This window comes from Megalopta genalis, unplaced genomic scaffold (assembly GCF_051020955.1).
Source record: "Megalopta genalis isolate 19385.01 unplaced genomic scaffold, iyMegGena1_principal scaffold0026, whole genome shotgun sequence".
Classification (NCBI taxonomy): domain Eukaryota; kingdom Metazoa; phylum Arthropoda; class Insecta; order Hymenoptera; family Halictidae; genus Megalopta; species Megalopta genalis.
Window position 1 is genome coordinate 1056353 of NW_027476096.1, and position 20492 is coordinate 1076844.

Here is a 20492-nt window from a genome sequence, read left to right on the forward strand (position 1 = left end):
GGCAAGTTCGCGTGGCCCTCCGTAGGTGGCTGCGGCTCCCGCACGATACCACCGTTGGATACTTCCACACTCCGTGCAGGATGGGAGGCCTCGGCATCCCATCCTTTACCACCACCGTACCGGGACTCATGTACACGCGCCTACAAAATCTGGCGGCCTCCGCCTCTCCAGCAGTGAAAGCTATTGCCGGGTCCAGCTGGGTCGATAAACGACTCAGCTGGGCCCAGCGCGCCCTTGTGAGGGACGGCATTATGCTGTCCTCCAAGGAGCTGAGAAAGGAGTGGTGGGCTAACCGCCTGTTCCGGTCGGTGGATGGTAACGAGCTACGTGAGTGTGGGAGGTCCAACCTTTCCAACTGGTGGATCGATGCGGGATCCTACGGCATACCCGGACGGGACTATGTCCAATAGTAATCATCAATCGTGATCATTCTTGTTTAGTGACACATTCTAAACCAAATATTTGTCTCTTTCTAATCAAACGGACAAAAATATTGCTCCACTCCGTCGCGCAGCGGACTCGGCATTACAACCCGAAGGATAATTAATATCGCGGAGTGGCAATATCGGGTGTGGATACGACGCACCCAAACACTCTTCAAAGAGTTAACTCGAAGGACTGGCTCAAAGCATATCAGAACGACGGCGTGCAACCCAGCAGCTAACGGCATGGTCGAAAGACTCCAGCGGCAATTAAAAGCCGCCATAAGGTGCTACGATACCGACGACTGGACAGAAGCCTTACCACTTATATTACTAGGGATAAGGACGGCAGTTGTTCCGTTCCGGAAGACCTCCCGTAGGCCGCCTTCGCGAAGGTTTATAGCGTGGACCAGCGAGGATCATAAAGAGACGGAAACCTTTTTCCCATCTGCAGAACATCGGTGCAGGGTCTTCCGTTTCTTTAATGACCGCGACGCGTCTTAGGCACGAACGGCCCGAAAAAACAACCCCGTCGTAAATTTGAGAATTTGACGGGTCTTGAGAAAGTTTAGTCCCAACCGTCGCGGGGACGATATCTCAGGCCCCAGGGGACCTCCCGACCACGCAACTACGCAACACCCCCCTCTCCTAGACAAGGCTCGTGTAGGACGATACGAGAGGGTGGTGACGAAAAGCTTAGAGGACACTGATTGGAAATTCGCAATCTTCGAGAAAAACCAATCAGTGCGTCCCGGCGTGGAGGTGGAGGTTCCTTCAGGGATCTCAAACGGGGGTGACCAATATAAAATAACGCGACCAGTCGGGGCGCGGACAGTAATACAGTAATACAGTAATACAGTAATACAGTAAAAACGCAGAAGTCACAGTCGAAAACACTTACACGCGCTCCTTTTTCTCGCCCGAGCTCTAGCTCTACCATACAATACAATCGGACACTCTCTCGAGTTCACGAGGCATTCCGTAGAATCCTCATCCGCGGCATTACTTCGCTAACGAGCGAACGCAATCGCGGGTCGAAAAAGCTCGACTCGCTTCGCACACATTTTCCGCGACACATTCGAGTCTTTCGAGTCGGATAAGTGCGAAACAGCAGTGAAGGAAAATATACAAACAACCCCAGCAGAGATGGTCTACGGCAGCAACCTCCGACTTCCAGGAGAATTTTTCATATCAAACCCGGAGACCGACATCTGAGAATTCGTAAACCAACTACGACACAAAATGCAAAAATTAAAACCGCGTCCAGCAACACACCACGGTCACAAAAATATATTCGTTCACAAAGATTTAGGCACAACCAAGTACATCTTCCTCCGACACGATGCAGTAAAACTACTATTGCAATCCCCATACGACGGACCGTACAAAGTTTTTAAACGCGGAGATAAAAATTTTACCATACTAGTAGGCAATCAGGAGAAAACCGTCTCAGTAGATCGCTTAAAACCGGCGCATATAGTGAGCGATGAACACGACGATTGAAAGAAAAGCAAACAAGCAACCCACCGCGAAGTTGCTAACGCGCCGCATAGCATTCTAAAAAGCAGCTCAGCACTGATTACTACACGATTCAGCCGCACAGTTAGATTTACAGACCGATACATCACGCGTTAAATTATAATAAGAAATATCGCGAGCGGACACAAAATTTGTACTTTACCTTTAGTCATAATATAGCGTTTACACTGGCAAGGGGGTGATGTAGCGGCACACGGTCGGCGACCGTAATAATCATTAAAACTGTCCGCTTGCAGATGCCAAGGGTTCGGCAGAGAGATAACGTCCTTGACGTTTCAAGCACCGGAAATTGCTTTGTTCCTTTATTTTTTATCACCGCCACGTGCACAGCAGACCTAGCCGCGGAGACCTAGTCCCTATAACGAAAGTTGGAAGATAGCTGTTGTTGCGACGGCAACACCGAAGGTCGAACGTCCCTGGCCATCCCTTGAGCAATTAAGCGATACCTGCGACCGTAAAAAATGCACCCAAACGAAAATACCCTTCGACCCGACGAACGGACAACACGACTCATAAATTCCATATTTCCCAAAACGGAAAATTTACAACCCGAACTTTCGAACAGTTTCCCACTCCTCATTTCAAGTTCCTTCCGACACACCCATCTCCAATCAAAAACGCTTCATTTCCTCCACCAAAACCCACCATACACCAATCAACAGAATTGTCAGAGCCACCAGAACTGTTAGAACTGTCGGAACTCGTAGAACTCTAAGAACGCAGATAACGCATCGCTAAGACCATAGCTGTACTATAATATTAAAGTGTACATAAAGGCAACCAGCGACTTCATTAAACGTAATTCCATTTGGAAACATCGCGCACATACAGCTGCCTCCCCCGCCAAACTGAACGGGGGTAAAAGAAAGACAGTAAGTCTCCCAAAAAGGCCACGCCAACGGAGGCATGAAACTGCACTAGCTTCTTCTTGTTAACTATTCCGTCGCACATCCGCACCGCGCATCATCCGTGTACCACGCAAAATAAAGACCAGTTGAGTTTTACAAACACCCTGTGTCCTTCCGTTGCAACCTCAAACAACACGTTACAGTGTATTTGCCCTCTTTAGACATAAAGTTAGGGCTTATGGAAAAATTTTGTCAAAGCCATGGATAAATCAGGACCTGGATTTGCTTATGTACCAGAAGCAAAAATAAAAGAAGGTGTGTTTGTAGGACCTCAGATAAAAAATTTAGTGGCAGACAATGAATTTATAGACAAATTAAGTGAAATAGAAAAGGCAGTATGGATTTCAATTAAACTGGCAATAAAAAATTTTCTTGGCCAGCAAAAGTTAATTATGTTACCATCGTGGATAATTTACTGAAAAACTGTGAAAGACTTGGGCGTAACATGTCCTTAAAAATGCATTTTTTACATTCCCATTTGGATTTTTTCCCATTGAATCTTGGTAACATGAGTGATGAACACGGTGAACGATTTCATCAGGATATAGCCACGATGGAAAAGCGATACCACGGAAAGAAACTAACCATGATGCTGGCAGATTATTGTCGGTGCCTTATGACAGATGATAAGGACACAACGCAAAAATGAGAAACAAAACGAAGGCATTTTTAACTATTTTTGCTACGGGTAACTCTGAATTTAATACAAAGTATTTTTACTTTCCTCTTTTTTCTTATTTTGTGCTATTGATACTAAATTTTAAACTATACAACAATTTTCAATACAAGTTTTGTTAATTGGAACCAATTAAAAGGTTCTTCACAGTTTGGTGATTATTATCCACAGAAATATGTAAAAAAAAACAGAACATTGAAGTACTAAAAAAAATTCAAATATTATTTACGAAGAGTGGGTGCCCCATCGGATCCCTCCATCGGTGTTGATTACGCATAGCTTTGGCCCTGTCGGACAGAGAGAAGCGGGCAGCGAAGCACATGGCGGCAAAACATAGTGTACATGTTGCTCACGAACATTTTCTCGACCTACTCAAAATGTAAAACGTTCCGATACTTCTATCGGGCCGTTTCTGCGTCAGAAATGTCTACAGAATCCGATCCTGGACAGAGTTTTCGTGCTGAACAAAGAACTTTTCGTAAAAATACAAAAATATTGCGCAGAAACTGCACAATATCGTTGCGAGCACATTATCGTTTGAAAAACAAATGAGAACATAGCAAATTCGACGAATAGAGTGACGATTCGTCAAGAGTGTAACAAACGAACGTCGAATGTTCATTTGTTTTTCAAACGATAATGTGCTCGCAACGCGAGAAGAAGGGCCAGAAAGCATTAGACAGTGCCAAAGAACTCGTCGCGAGGTTTTTCAAAATGTATCAACCGCGGGAGCAGTATCAAATATTTTGGGTGTTCGCGCAGTGCGAAGGTAATGCTGCCGCGACAGTCAGGAGATTGCGGGAAGAATTCCCGAACTTACGTACACCAACGGAATATGCCGTACGTTCATTGGCACATCGCTTCTATTCCCGCGGCATTTCATCGTTAAATGACGAGGGGGCGGGTAGAGCATTCTCTGCGCGAAACCCCCGATCAGAAAATGATGTGCAGGCGCTGATAGAGGAGGACGGCACAGAAAGTGTGCGAGGAATCAGTCGCCGCTTGGGGTAAGTCACAATTAAAGTAACCATGATTTTTAATTATGTAAAAAAAATGTTCTTGATCTGTAAATGTTTATGCATTTGTATGTATTTTTTTTCTAGTGTCAGCCGTAGTACCGTACACCGTATCCTGCAAGACAATTCTCTGCACCCATACAAGTTCGTACGGGTGCAGGAATTACTGGATACCGACTTTGATCAACGGATTCAATATTCAAGGTGGCTGCTGGGAGAAGTAGCGCGAAATCCATCGTTCTCCAAATACATTTTATGGACAGATGAAGCACTCTTCACAAGAGAAGGGTGTTTCAATGCCCATAATTTGCATCTGTGGAGCGACGAGAATCCGCATGTGCTTCGGTCACACCATGCGCAGGTTCGCTTCACGGTAAATGTATGGGCTGGAATTTGTGGCAATTTTATCGTTGGGCCGTACATCCTTCCTAACAGGTTGGACGGTCCAGCGTATAAAATTTTTTTAAAACATGTTCTGCCAGAGCTTTTGGAAGACATTCTTTTGGAGTTCCGGCAGAACATGTTTTATCAAATGGACGGTTCTCCGGCCCATTTCGCCACAGATGTTCGCGCCCATCTAGACGAAACCTTTTGAGACAGGTGGATCGGTCGTGGCGGACCTGTGCCGTGGCCTCCACGGTCACCTGATTTGAATCCGTTGGATTTTTATTTCTAGGGATACCTAAAGGTAATTTTAGAAATGAATATTTTCAAATTATTATTGCATTTTTTTACTGTTTCTTTAGATTAATTTTATCTACTTCTAGGATGCGGTGTACAAAGAAGCGGTAAACAATGTCGATGACATTGTCATGAGGATGCACGCAACTGTCGCAATGATAACCAATGATACATTGGAAAAAGTCCAGCGACAAGTTGTAAGCCGTGCCGAATGGTGTAACGAAGTTGGAGGAAGACACTTCGAGCAGCATTACCGCTAATTGTAATCGGCCCTTTTCAGGGCCACCAATTTTTAACGAGGGATTATCCATAAAAAAACTCTACCCTTCCATAGGATACCTCACGGTGTTTGGAAGATCGGCGACGGGCATGGCGCCATATTAAATAAACAAGGTGTGTAGGAACGTAAACTGCGACCGACCCGCTGTCACCGACGGTACTCGGCGCTCTTAGGATATAATTAACGGCCGTTCAAAGAAAATGGTATCGGGTGTCATTTCCTCGGACGACCGAACGACGAACGACAGGGGCCCACCCATGGCCGTCTAGGCTTGGATTTTTCGGCAGTGAAACGTCGACTCCCGAACGAACGAGTCGCATAAACGATTATCCGCGAACTAGTCTCAGTGATATTTCGTTATGTTTCCGGATTATCAGTGATTCATTAAGTGGTCAGTGTTTGGTGACCGTGCAGTGCAAGTGAATTTCATAAATATCCATACCAGAGGTTCCTCCGATAGTATCCCTCGAATGGTAGCTCATCAATAGGGTTGGCCTCGTCCCGGTTAGGACTACCGGGGCGGCGTTTACTTTCGAGCGGGGGAGTCAGCGCTCCCTCATCGACTTCATGTTTTGTGGCAGGGGCGCCTATGCTAGGTTGATGGAGAGCAGTATCCTCGACTGAGACTGCCTCCGATCATCGGTATATTTTACATAAATTTGTAGAGTGCGCTGCCGGGCGGGGACCGTACAGTGGCCCTCCGCGCCGGAGCGTAGATATCAAGCGTTTTTTGAAGTTGTATTCCAGGTTTGCGCATGAAGCTAACCCTCTCAGTATTGTTACTGTTGAGGACGTGGACGCGTACATAGACATGATCGTCGAACTGGCCGGACGGGCATCTCGCACTCTCCACCCCGGGCTGCGCGATAAGCGTCCCGTGTGGTGGTGAAGTAGCGAGATCGCGACGGCCAGGAAAATGGTATGTAAGGCCAGACGAAGCCTTCAGAGGGCCAGGCGCGGCCGGGACGCCTGTGTCCTGGAAGTAAGGATCGCGGCTTACAAAACACTCAAGAAGGACTTGGCCCGCACTATTGCGACAGCCAAGTCCGTTGCGTGGAGGTCCTTCACGGATAGCGTAGAGGCGGATGTTTGGGGCCGGCCGTACCTTTGGGTCAGGGGCAGGGTCAAGGGACGCTCCCCGCCAGCATCCCTTAGCGCCGACGAGGTTGCGGGCGTCGTCCGCAAACTTTTTGTAACGGAGCCTCCTAGTGGGGCTCCTTTCCCTCGAATTGAGGATTTTTATGTAGAGTGCCCTGCCTCTTCTAGGCAGTTTTTTACAGAGGATGAGGTCGAGGCGGCCATCAAAAAGGTCAGGAGGAAGGCGGCCGGCGTCGATGGTATCGCGTCCTGCGTGGTCTGGGCTCTTGGGAGAGAGGCACTTAGCCACATTGCCCACCTTTTCAACACATGTCTCATATTGGGATATTTCCCTGAGGCATGGAAGGTGGGCCGGTTTGTGCTGATCCCCAAGAAGCCTGGACCCGGGGGCGGGGTGTCGTGGCGCCCGCTTTGCCTCCTCTCGAACTTCTCCAAGGCGTTCGAGTACTGTCTCAAGGAGCGCCTTGCCTCCGGGGTTACCTTCGCAAGCAACCAATTTGGCTTCATCAAGCGCAAAAGCACGGTCGATGCCATGTGTCGTCTCATCGACACATGGGACGCTGCTAAGCGTACAGGGTTGCATTGCGTGATGGTGGCCTTGGACGTCAAGAATGCCTTTAACACCGTACGGTGGGACGGTATTCTGGGCGCCTTGGCGGGGAAAGGGGTCCCGGCTCCGCTGCTGCGCGTGCTGAGTAGTTATCTCAGCGGGCGCGTGGTGGAGGCGACGACCCCGACAGGACCTGAGCGTTTTTCAGTACATGCCGGGGTGCCTCAGGGCTCCGTTCTTGGCCCCTGGCTCTGGAACGCCCAATATGATGGTCTCCTCGAGATGCCTCTTCCCAGGCACTGTAGTGTTCTAGGTTTCGCTGACGACGTCGCCCTTCTCGTCGGCGCGCGTAGTGCTGACCGCGTGGTTGCGTTGGCCGAGCAAACGCTCGCCCGCATCCACGCGTGACATCCCTCGGAGGAGAAAACCGAGGTCCTGCACCTGACCAGCAGGAAGGCACCTGAGGCCCTTCAACTGGCCCTCGGTTCGGCGTCCCTCCGTAGCGGCGGTTGCGTGCGCTACCTCGGGCTGCTGATCGAGGGAAATCAGTGCTTCCGCGCGCATGTCAGGCGAAACTGCGAGAAAGCAGCCAAGTACGCGGGCCTGCTAGCCCGAATCCTTCCCAATATCCGGGGCGGGGGCTACTGGGCTCGGCTGCTCTACTATAGGGTGGTCGAGTCGGTGGTCCTCTACGCGGCCCCTGTTTGGGCGCACGTGGCGTCGAGGTGCGGCAACGACAAGGCCATCAACGCGGTCCAGCGTTCGATCCTGGCTCGAGTAGCCAGGTCGTACAGGACCGTGTCCCTCGACGCCGTTTGCGTTCTGGCGGGCGTGCCGCCCCTGGTGTTGGTGGCGGAGGAAAGGCTTCGTATCTTTCGCAGGCTGTCCGTCCTCGACAGGGGCTCGGAGGGCTTCGTGTCGGAGGCTGGGCGGGTGAAGGCTGAGGAGAAGCGTGTCACGCTGCAGCGTTGGCAGGCGAGATGGGATGCTGCAAGGCAGTGAAACAAGTGGGGCCCTAAAATACTCAGCTTTCACCTAACCCAGTTTATCTCTGGGCACGGATGCTTCGCTGAGTACCTGACGAGGATGGGCTTTTCGTCTAGTGATCTCTGCCTGGCATGTGGGCGGGGGCCTGATGGCCCCGTTCACGCGCTCCTGGAGTGCGGGCATTTTGCTGCCGAGAGGGGCGCCGCCGAAAGGGCTATGGGGATCGCCCTTAGTCTCGGGAGCTTTATGTCACTGTTGAAGGACGACGCTACAAGGACCACTCTCGTCAGCTACGTCACTGACGTGGCAAAGCAACGAGAGGAAATGGACAGGCAAGATAAACGACGGCACCGCAGGGTGCGAAGCAATCCCATGAGACACAGGCCTCAGCCTCAAGGCTAGGCGTTTTTCTATGTTTTAGATCTTTAGGTTTTTTTTTTTTTTTTTTTTGTCTCTAGGTTTAGTATAGGCTTACCGTGGCCTTTGTCAAACGGTCCTGACTCGTGATCCAGACACCCACCGTGCAGGAATCCCGAGAGGGGACACCGCGGTGGGTGTTCTGCGCAAAGGCTGACGCCTAAGGAGGGGTTTAGTGGGTATACTTGGTATTGCACCCTTTTCGCCAGGGAGTCCCACACTCCCGCCCACCAACATCTTAGGGCGGCGTGCGCAATGCATTCCCCTCCTCCTGAAAAAAAAAGAAAAAAAAAATCCCTCGAATGTTGCGGTCATCGACCTGGAATCAGCTGTGTGTTGTACGAGGTCAGTGCCCTTCGACATTGTGAGCCACAATTCCAGCCAGCAAATGCATCCTCAACTAAATGGGTGAGTGTCTTATTGATAATATTCTTCATATTTCTCTAACAAACATATCCCTTATGTCCTTTAACGCGATTATTATTTATTAAATTAGCTTTGCGCATCGTTCGTTGAATTCTGTTCGGACACGGAATTATTTAAATTCAAATATCATTTATGTACTTCGACTGGGTTGCTTATTGTTAATCTTCACTGTACATATCGCATACAAATTTCATACGGTACACGTGAGAAAATTAAAACGGTTGTCACGGTTAAACTACATATTATTTCGGGACCGAAAATTTAGTAAACATTCTTCAGACATTCTGAAATAAGGATGAATAGCGTTTTTCTTGAAATTATCACTGTCACGTGGTAAAAAAAAATATCAAGAGTTCATGCTCCGTGACTTGTTCATTGATTCGGACGCCGCACACAGTCCCTCCTTCAACTGTCAAACTCAGCGGTAAACGCACGTGCCGCTCGGCCGATCGACAACCATATGATTCGCGCCAATTCGTCTCATTGGCCAGTGTTTTTCGTTAATAACTCGCAAACGAAGCCGCGGATTGCATTTTCGCAAAGGAAAAAGTTACTTCAAATGACCTCAGCTACCCCTCATTTTCGGCTGTTAAAATAATTGTGGGACACCCTGTATACTTTTACCTAAAACTCTGCCTTCAATTATTTGCAAGCAAATAATCAACAGTTATAGACAACTAAAGAGAAGCCAAAAGTGGAACTGCAGAAGATGCAAGCACAGTTCAGAATGGGTACTGGCCAAAACCTCAGCTTCCACGCCAATAAAAAAGAACCAGTCGATTTTCTTAAACTGTTTTTCAACGATGAACTCGTGGCAAAAATCATTTGTGAGACGAATAACTATGCAAAAATGAAATTCGGAGGGAAGACGCTATCCGTAAATTCAATATGGCGAAGTTGGCGTGATGCGAAGAACACAGAATTCTGTGCATTTACTGCTGTTGTAATCAATATGGGCACAATGCCATTGGCCAATTCGCATGAATATTGGTCGAGGAATAACATCAGTTATATTCCTTTCTATTCAGAAACATTTACAAGAGATAGATTCAGTCAAATATTCTGGATGCTACGCCTGACGATGCTTCCTCTTGAACATCGGCCAGGTGTCTATATACACTGCCGCATAATAAATAACGATGGCATTTATTAACGCTCCCCTGGGAGGTTTCAATTCGAGTATTATTCCGCGCCCTTGCGCCCATACGCTGATCGAAGCCGTGCTCCAATTTTTATATACAAATTTACGTGGACTCCGGCTGTTACTTTGCGCCGTGCGCGACAGAATGCGAATCCGGGAATACGCCTACAACGAGCAAGTTGATTTTTAGACTACGTGAATTCAAAATTCTTGGATTATTTTATACCGGCCGAGCAAATATGTGTAGACGAGTCGACGGTAAAATTCAAGGGCCGAATTTCGTTCATCAGAAGAAACCGACAAAATTGGGTATCAGAGTTTATTCTCTAGCTGACACAAACGTTGGCTACATTTGTTGCATTTTACCATGTTATGGATCACTCACAACCGAGCTCTTAGTCAGACCTGAAGTGTGGTCATTCAAAATTCCAAATTTCTCGGTACTAGCTTTTAAATTTCCTGTAAGTATTGTGGCGTCGCATCGCTCGCCACTGCTCACCCGCTACCTGAGCGCGGCGGCTAGCAAAGTAAAGCATCTGCCTTCCTAGTCCTCTAGCGGATCCCGGACGAAACGTTTCCCTCTCTTTTTCCTGTCTCCCAAACATGGCGTCATAACCGCCAAAAAAGTACTATCCACGGCAGTTGTAACAGTTGAATAAAATTGCCTGTTTATATTTCTCGTTTTAGAACGTTGTTTAACACATTTTAGTTTTCATTCTAGTAATACTAAAAGCAGAATAAAGATCGCACGTTCTCATTTACCACGAACCGCCAGAACATATTTTGATAAACAAAATCCTTCCATAGACTGGAAGAAATTTCCTCCTTGCCCATTATCTTGATGAACGTTTATTTTAGAAATATTGTTTCGAGACAACAGAACTTTATATAAAAGAATATCCGTGGTATTGTATATCCCAAACGGTGCATAAAATTTTATTACATAGATCCGTGCATTCACGTCTTCTTATTAGGCAATTGTCAGAACAGGCGCAGGAAGCAACGAATAAGACAACAAAATATTATAGAGAATGTAATATGAGGAACTGTTGAAAAAAAGATTGTATAAAATTTAAAAATGTAATAACTAATTTCCGTCAGACGTATTAAGCTTGTTAAAAAATATAGATATAAACTAAATGTAATAACTTCGCTAATTCTATTAATAGTAATATTTATATCGATAAACGTAAATTATTTCCTGTATTTGTATGTATATAAATGTACGCGTAAAATTTTAAATTACACATAACCATAACCGTTACCATATACATAAAAAATTACTATATATTCTATATTCCATATTATTATATTATTATTATTTTTTGCTCAGTTTATGCGTTATTGTCATATTAATTTACAAAATGTATCATTTTTATTTAATTATATCGTCACGTTAGTTTAGGTAGAATGTGTATCATTCTAACCACGTATTCTACCGTATTTTTTTTAAATTTAAGATAAGGTTAATTTATACTTTTACGACCGTTTCTAATGCTGTCATTTTTTAACATTAATATTTCAGTTTCTACTTTCTATATTTTAAATTTTTAAAGAAAACAATTCTGTAAAATTATAGTCATCAATAGTTCAACTTATTTTCTAAGATTTATTTTTGTCCAGAACTGTACATTCAGAGAATGTAACAAAATGTTGTGGAAATGTAGTGGACAATTACTTTTATTAATATTCACTATTAAATCCAATTGTATGTGTAAGTACTACATTGATCGATTTCGATTAAATTTTCGATGTGAGTGTAAGTTACCCTGATCTACAAAACTCATTTTTTAAAATTCCGTTATAACCTCAGACTAGAAAAGTTGAAAAAGCATTAATTATTATTCCAACCAATTAGCAACTTTTACAACAATTAGTGCACTTATTGTCTAGTAAACTAAGCAGTCTAATGTCTGAAAAAAATTAAAAAGTCATTCAGTCCAATATGTACTGCGTTTTAAAAGGTGCCAGCGCGCTTCCAAAGCCGCGCGCGCGATCAATACCCCCCTTCGAAATCATTTTTTGTAGAAATATGTCTGTTGAATCCTTCCACGTTCAGTGAATATAAAGGTATTGAGAAATCCAAAATTGAAGCACCGATATCCACGTTACGTCAACATTCCTATTCTATGCATATTTGAACTACGTACATCCATATGTAACTATACAAACGATTTGAAATTTTAATTTATACAGAGATTTTACTTACAATGTTGGCCACTGTTCCAGCCGCACATTTGGAATACGCTCTTGCCGTTTCTGATTTCCATGATATCTCCGTCACATACGCCTGTCCTAGCGTTAGGTTGACCCTATAACGATCCATAAGAGCCGGCATTAGCTTTATCCAGATTGCACCATGTGGAGGTTGTATGGTCGGACTTTACACTGGCGGCACCGTAATTTCTAAAGATTATAACTCAGGCAATTTTTAAAAAAGTAAGCCATATTGCAGTGTTCTAGAAACACACTGAAAGCAGTTTATATATCGCAGGATCAAAAGTCAGATGTTCCATCTAAAAAAAAATTGTTTACCTTTATGTGACATTCACACCCTTTCACCCAAGGATGGATGGAATATTGTAATGTTCCAATAGTGGAACATTCGAAACCTGAAAACTTTTGAACGAAACATTTTTTTTCTAAAATATCCTGTATTTAAAATATTTGACCGTTCCAGGACTTTTGGGATGCACTGCATATTAAATCATAGATAGAAATATTTATCTTTTTTTTCATTCTTCGCCTGTAAATAACATAATTTTTAACAATAAGGATTCTAAAACAGTAGTAGAACTATTGTGAAATATTTAACAATTTATCTAATTGCGCTTCACGGCACTTTTTGCATTTGTAAACACATGTGTTTGTATTACCTTTATGTTATTTCAGTAAGAAAAATATGTTATCAGAACACTACGCATTCTATCTTCTCGGAAAATACTAGTATTAAAACCTGAGATACAAAACAATAATCTATTCTATAATCTGGGGATTTTATGCGTTTATGACCAAACCTTTTAGTCACAATTCAAGCCAGTGGATAAATTAAAATAATTGATTAGTCACAGTTTTAATCGTATCAAAATTATGAACGAAACAATTAATTGTACGTCCAGAAATCATCTCTTGCAACGAATACAGAAAATTGATATTTTAGACAACGATCCGCAATCTAATGATTACAAATTGTAATTGCAAAGCAGGGTGTTCTACTGAACCAGGATCCATACCGTACTCTCTGGTCATGTTCTATAAGTGTGGGGAGATCTTGCCTTAATTGGCTGAACCGCAGGGATGACATCTCTATAAAAAATACCCAACCTCAAGCTGCCCGACGTGGCAACGGGATATCGTTCAGTCTTGCATCGGGGGATGGCTGGTGGGTGTACCAACTGTTAGCGTCCCAAACATGTGGACCTGACCCCCTCTCCACAACGGGATAGTTATGCTCAGAACTTTCAGACATCTGAACGCTTTACGACTATCTTCCAGGGAAATAAGAGTGGGAGAATTAACCATCAGAAATGGGATTGGATGATTCCTTCCACTTGTGAGGTTTCACACACCATGACCAATGGACCTATCAGTGGGTGGTGAACACCCTCAAGGGGCGACACCTGCCGACGGTCCTCGGCCCGGCCGAGGTCTTCGCCGAAGTTGAGAGGCTCTTCGCGACCTCCCCTCCAGCAGAGGAGGTTTTTCAGCCTCCCCCCGATTATTGTAGGGGCGAACACGACGTCGATCCTCCCATCTCCGAGGGGGAGGCAAAAGCGACCATTGCCAAAATTAAGAAACGGGCGGCGGGGCTCGACGGCATCCCCTCAGCTGTGGTCTGGGCTCTTGAGCGTGAGGTTCCCGGCCATATGGCCCACCTTTTCAATGCGTGCTTTTCTCTGGGATATTTCCCAGACGCTTGGAAGGTGGGTCGGCTGGTTCTGATCCCCAAGAAGGCCAGGCCTGGCGGGCCGGAATCGTGGCGCCCCTTGTGCCTCTTATCAAACCTGGCCAAGGCCCTGGAGTACTGCCTGAAGGATCGTCTGGAGTCCAGGGTCACCTTTGCAGAAAACTAGTTTGGTTTCACCAAAAACAGGTGTACTGTTGATGCGATGCTGCGCCTCATGAATTTGTGGGACGCAGCGAAAAACAGGGGCCAACACTGCATTGCTGTTGCCCTGGATGTAAGGAATGCCTTCAACGCGGTGCTCTGAGGCAATAACCTCAGGGCTCTGGTCGCTAGGGGCGTCTTTCCTCGGCTCTTGGCCCTGGTAAGAAGCTATTTAAGCAATAGATTTATATCCGCAGGTACAGCACGTTTCGCAGTATATGCTGGGGTCCCTCAAGGCTCGGTTCTGGGGCCCTTACTGTGGAACGTGCAATATGATGACCTATTAGTGGTTGACACTCCTCAAGAAGTGCAACATAATAGACTATGTTGACGACGTAATAATTGCAGTTTCTTGCAGGTCATCGGAACGGGCGGTGAGTCTCCTCACCATGGTAGTGAACAAGGCCCAGGGAGTGGTTCGCCTCGAACGGGTTGTTCCTGGCAGTGAAAAAGACCGAGTATATACATCTCACGAGCAGGAGGGCGCCGGATTCTTTACGGGCACTGATGAGTACGAGCGATATGTGCTGCGGATCTTCTGTCTCTTACCTCGGGCTGCTGCTCGAGGGGAGTCAGATGTTCTGCGCTCACGCCAGGCGGCATTGCGAGCGGGCCATGAGTTATGCGGGTCTGCTTCCGAACATGGGTGGCGCTGGGGGGGGGGGGGGGGGGGTATTGGTCTCAGGTGTTCTACTATTACGCACACCGCCCTAAGGATGTAGAATGGATGAGAGTGTGGGACTCCCTGGATAAGTAGTGGAAGGCCCGGTATACCCACAGGGTGGTCGAGTCCGTGATCCTGTATGCAGCTCCCGCCTGGGCGCACGCAGCGAACGGTCGTGAGGTGCAGAAGTCTATTCTGGCTCGCGTGGTGAGGGCATATCGTACCGCCTCCCTCGGGGCTGTGTGTGTTTTGGCTGGCATTCCCTCCTGGTGTTGGCGGCCAAGGAGATGCTTAGAGTCTTCCATCGGCTGTCGACCCTAGATAGGGACTCGGCGGGCTACAGGCTCCAAGTTGATCGTGTGAAGAGAGAGGAAAAGCTTGCCTCTGGAACTACGTGACAAGCGCAATGAGACTCCGGAAAGGATGGACGCTGGACTTAACGCCTGATTCCGATCATAGGCGACTGGGTTGAGTGGGGTCCGAAAATCCTTGATTTTCACACGACTCAGCTACTTGCGGGGCATGGGTGTCTCTCCGAGTTCCTGTGCAGGATCGGGAAAAGGCCTGACACAGATTGCCTGGTGTGTGGGCTGGGCCCTGACGACCCTGAGCACACTGAGGTGCGATGTGGGGGTTTCGCAGAGCAAAGGGCGACGCTGGAGGCGACTGTCGGTCCTATCAATGTTGACAGAATCGTACCACTGTTGAGGGACAATGGAACTAGGGGCTCTTTTATGGTATTCGTTAAAATGGTTATCTCACGTAAAGAGACCCTCAACCGCGAGGATCACAGCCGGCCAGCTAGACACAGGCGCCCACCTGATCGCTCGAGGGTAAGGAGTAGTGGCTAGCCGCGGCCCTCGTCAAACGGCTTTAGGCACTTGTGAGTGCAGCTCACCCCTCCATGCAGGAATCCCGAGAGGGGACACCGCGGTGGGGATTTCAAGAAGCTTTGAGGGCTGATGCCCGAGGAGGGGTTTAGTGGGTATACCGGGCCTTCCACTACTTATCCAGGGAGTCCGACACTCTTATCCATTCTACATCTTTAGGACGGTGTGCGTAATGCATTCCCCTCCTCTTGAAAAAAAACTATACACCAATGGACAGACTATACACCAATGCACATACTATACACCGATGCACATACTATACACCGATGCACATACTATACACCGATGCACACACTATACACCGATGCACACACTATACACCGATGCACACACTATACACCGATGCACACACTATACACCGATGCACACACTATACATCGATGGACAGACTATACACTAATGGATAGACTATACACCAATGGACAGAATATACAGCAATGCCCACACATAAAAAATCTCTTATGCAGCACAATATTAACAAAACCAAGAATAACAAAAAAGAAAGGGGGATGAAGAGGAGATGTGTAGTAAACACGACAAAACCAAGGAAAGGTAACACCTCCACTAAATAGATAGTGGTAGGTGGTAAATTCTGCAGCAGCAAGCCCAATACATGAAGAAGCCCATACATGAATTTATTTATTGCAACCTAGACTGCCTTTTTGATCCTTATGTTTATACTGCTTATTTTACCAGGTCGAGCGTGGCATTGCGGCAAAATGCATTCTGCAGTCACGATCATTGCAGTCAGGAAAATTATCTACGCAAAGCGATCCATGCTCAAGAAATCCTGCATCAGAGCCAGTTTGACTGTCGTTCAGAATTGCAATTGTTTACTTCACGGACACACCTCACGCTGCACACTGAGCGAAATTCATTGACATTCTGTTAAAAAATGAACTCTTTCAAATTGATAATAAAGAAATTTGTATTGCTTTACGAAGACCAATGGACCTCCGAAATGAAGAAATTATTGAAATTGAATAAATATTTTAGTTACTATAGCCATTTAAAGTAGAGCATTTTGAAAGTAGGACATTTCACCTGACAAAACTTCTCATCTTGCTCGTGATGTTCTGATTACTGTGTACCATACTTTGAGCCTTTTTATACAATGAAATATCAAGCCTTTCTAATAAGAGTACCTCTTTTTAGTGGTTATTAAGAATAATAAACGATACCACAACCTCTATCTACGCCGAACATGAAAATACCAAAATCATCATGTGTAGTACACAATAATACAGGAAAAAGTCATATTGTGAGTATTCTGCTGCAGAAAGAATTCGTAGAATACGAAACGTAGTAAATCATTCTTCTTTAAAAGAATTGTTAGATACAGCGAAGAAGAGTTTTCGAAAATACGAAATACAAAAAGAGCACATCTTCTGAGACAGTTGCAAAATAGCAAACATTGCAATTTTTGTAATTTTTTCAAAGGATATAATAAATCAAAAGCAAGAACTTTTACAGCCGAAATAGTATTAACCACATTTATACCCAGTAAGCAGTTTGTCCTAAATTTGACATGAATTTGAGCTTACGTTATTATATCAAATTTCGGCCTCAAACGGCCTCAACGCCTCATACGTGCCAAATCCGAGCCAAACCATGTAGCACTATCTTTCGTTAAAAGGGGGCAGGTCAATCGCAATAAAAACTGTCCTCAACGTTACCCTGAAAGAAAATCTAGACCAAAATGGCAAGGTAAGCGGGGAAACAACATCTAAATTATGTATTTCTAAGTTTAATTTATTTGAAATAAAAATGTTTACGCATTACTATTATATTAAATTTCTACTTTTAAAAATCTGAAAGTTTTTATGTATGTCTAATTCTAAAACATTGAAGCTACGTCACAATTACTTAAATAATTTAGCACTATCAACTGTGCTGTTTTACTGCATATTATAGAAAAAGAAATTGACAGGAAAGAGAGAAACATTTTACTGGATACTGTTCCGGCCGAATCGCGGACCGCGGGTCAACGCACGTTCGACTTTCGATGTACGCCGTCTCGCCGTTTTTGTCGAATAAACGGCGAGGCGGCAAGACAATAACACGATCGACGTGCGTTGGCCCGACCGTCAAACGCTCGCCTCGGCCTAAATGTATACGCGGTGTTTTTGCATTAGGAGGCAATGACCGGCCTTCGACGCCTGACGATGCTTCTCCTTGAACATCGGCCAGGTGTCTATATAAACTGCCGCAAATTTGATAACGAGGGATTCTCCAAGATATCGTTATCGTTAATAGTCAAGTTTTATTTAGTGCCCCTTGCGCCCATACGCAGCCGTGCTTCAATTTTATAGTTCATACGAAGCCGTGCTTCAAATCTTATACGTCGAACGCAGCCGTGCTCCAAAGATTGTAAACCGAAGGACTGTGGAGTCCAAATCAATAAATCGTGTCGTCTCCTCACGACTTCCGGCGGTTTAATTTTGTGCCGTGCGCAACAGATACAAAAATCATGAATGAGGATGTTTCCAGAGGAAGGATATTTAAATGAATAAGAAGAATATTTAAAATAGCACTTTTCAGTGCTACACTTTTAAAAAAGATTCACGCCAGGTTCAACGTTAAATAAACAACAATTATTAACCCCTACGACCTGAAATAGATAAAATAATTGAATTTTAAAGTCAATGTGTCATGAATTTTAATACTTTCAAATTATGCAGTTTCTCAATAATGGAGTTTTTATTTCACAATTTTTTTTTCATATATTCAAATTATTGAAAAATTGTATAATATCCAAATATTTAAACAAAAAAATGTATCATTTGCAAATTATTTCAATTGAAAATAAATGCAACTTACATACAAATCCCTTTTCCTTCCTAAAACAAATAAGGTTTACTCTGATTTCACCCTTACTCTTACTAAGCTTTCACTCTTACTCTTACAACTAACTCACAGTTGGGTTAGTTATAAGAATTCTCAATACAACAGAGAATATCATTTACATATGTCTATGTACCACATGAGTGCGCCGACCTGCTCTCTTCAAACGAATCGTTTCGCTACAAGATTTCGCCAGGTTTGCTATTGATTTGTAATTTGTCGATCTGTATTATCGACTGTAAGTAACTATAGTTACCGGCAAGCTCGCTGTGGTGCATCTTTTGGTTGGAAGAGAACTGTGACGCTAGTAGTGAAGAATGTCGGAAGCTCGAGGTGGTGTTTCCGATACAATTCAAATCAAGTAATCGTGTGTCTTAACTAACTAAGTAATCTACTGAAAATACACTCCACTGCCTCTGTACATGCCTTATCTCGGGGTCTTCGGTTGTGAATTTTCGATTCGAGCTCTATATCTCTCGATATTTACGAAAAACTGTTAGCGGCGGCCATCTTGTGTCGTCTTGCTCGTGAATTGACACCACTCTGGCCGAATATTGCAAATATCTCCGCAATAACTGCAAAACAGATATTTCTACAACCGAAGCACCCCAGTTTAGTCTTTTGGGAATCTAAATTTTCCACTTACGAACTGCACATTTCGATATTAAAGCGTCAGTTTTACTTGATGTAAACCTCTAAAACTAATATACGTATATGGTTTTCTTCTATGTGTCAAATTGATCCCATAAATTTTCAATCGGATTTAAATCAGGCGATTGAGGAAGAGGATGCATTTACTTTTCAACAATTGTAAAATAAATATTCCTGTACAATACTGGCCTTGTGTTTAGGACCATTGTCCTGATAAAACTTAACCCTTTGCACTCCGCTGTCCCCTCTCCTGGGACATCGTAAATCTAGCATGTCACTCGGATGTCCCCTCTCGTGAGACATTAAAGTTTATTAGTGATTACGGGGAATATTGAGTTATTTCAGCGCAACTTTTTGAGACATGCATGTTTCCCTGAAGTTTTCTCTTGAACGTACTTAGTGTGTACTTAAATTATGTCACAGGACACTTTATTATCTACCACATTTTTTGAATTATGTCTAATTGAATATGTTGAATCTTCATTTCATTTTTTAACCCCTTGACATACAATGACGTCTGGTAAACGACGTCATTTATTTCATGCGGCATTGTAAACTTTGTTAAAAAGACAATATTATAAATATCAACTTCCAGTATCAAGCCTCTTGATTTTCAAAGATTAGAAACAAATACAACACGTCTGTGTTATGATAATCAGAAAAACAAATAGATATGCAGCTCAAATGAAAATAGTACAGAATACGAAAATGAACGGAGAGTGGTTTCGAGTAACAACTGATGAAGTGAGAGCAAATTTTTTGTTATGCATTATAATGTAGCAGGTAAAAAATTCTAACTCTATAACGCACTTTCGTCATTTTATGGACAATGAGAGAGAAGACAGAATGCGGAAGGTTCGATCTATGGTCCACACAATAATTTCAACAATTATACATTCTAGAAAAAAATGTGGTCATGGACGAATCCCTAATGAAATCTAGAGGGCGGCTGAATCACGTACAATTTATCGCATAAAACCAAACGAGATTTCGAATTAAATTTTACAAATTATGTGAATCCAATTCAGTATCTGCACAGAACAGGATAAAACTGAAGGAAGTGATGTACCTCTATCGCAAAGTGTAGTCATGAAACTAGCCAAACATATTTTAGGAAAAAGTATTATATTATCAAATTGGAATTCGCTATCAAAAGTATTCCAAATTTTGAATAGAAATAATATAAATGTTATT

The 20492-nt window shown here is 44.3% G+C and overlaps 1 protein-coding gene across 1 annotated transcript in view; it reads right to left on the reverse strand.

Moving 5' to 3' along the window:
• The window catches only part of LOC143260958 (cytochrome P450 6A1-like), a 338865-nt gene that overhangs the window by 204152 nt on the left and 114221 nt on the right, over positions 1-20492 (reverse strand). The window lies entirely within an intron of this gene.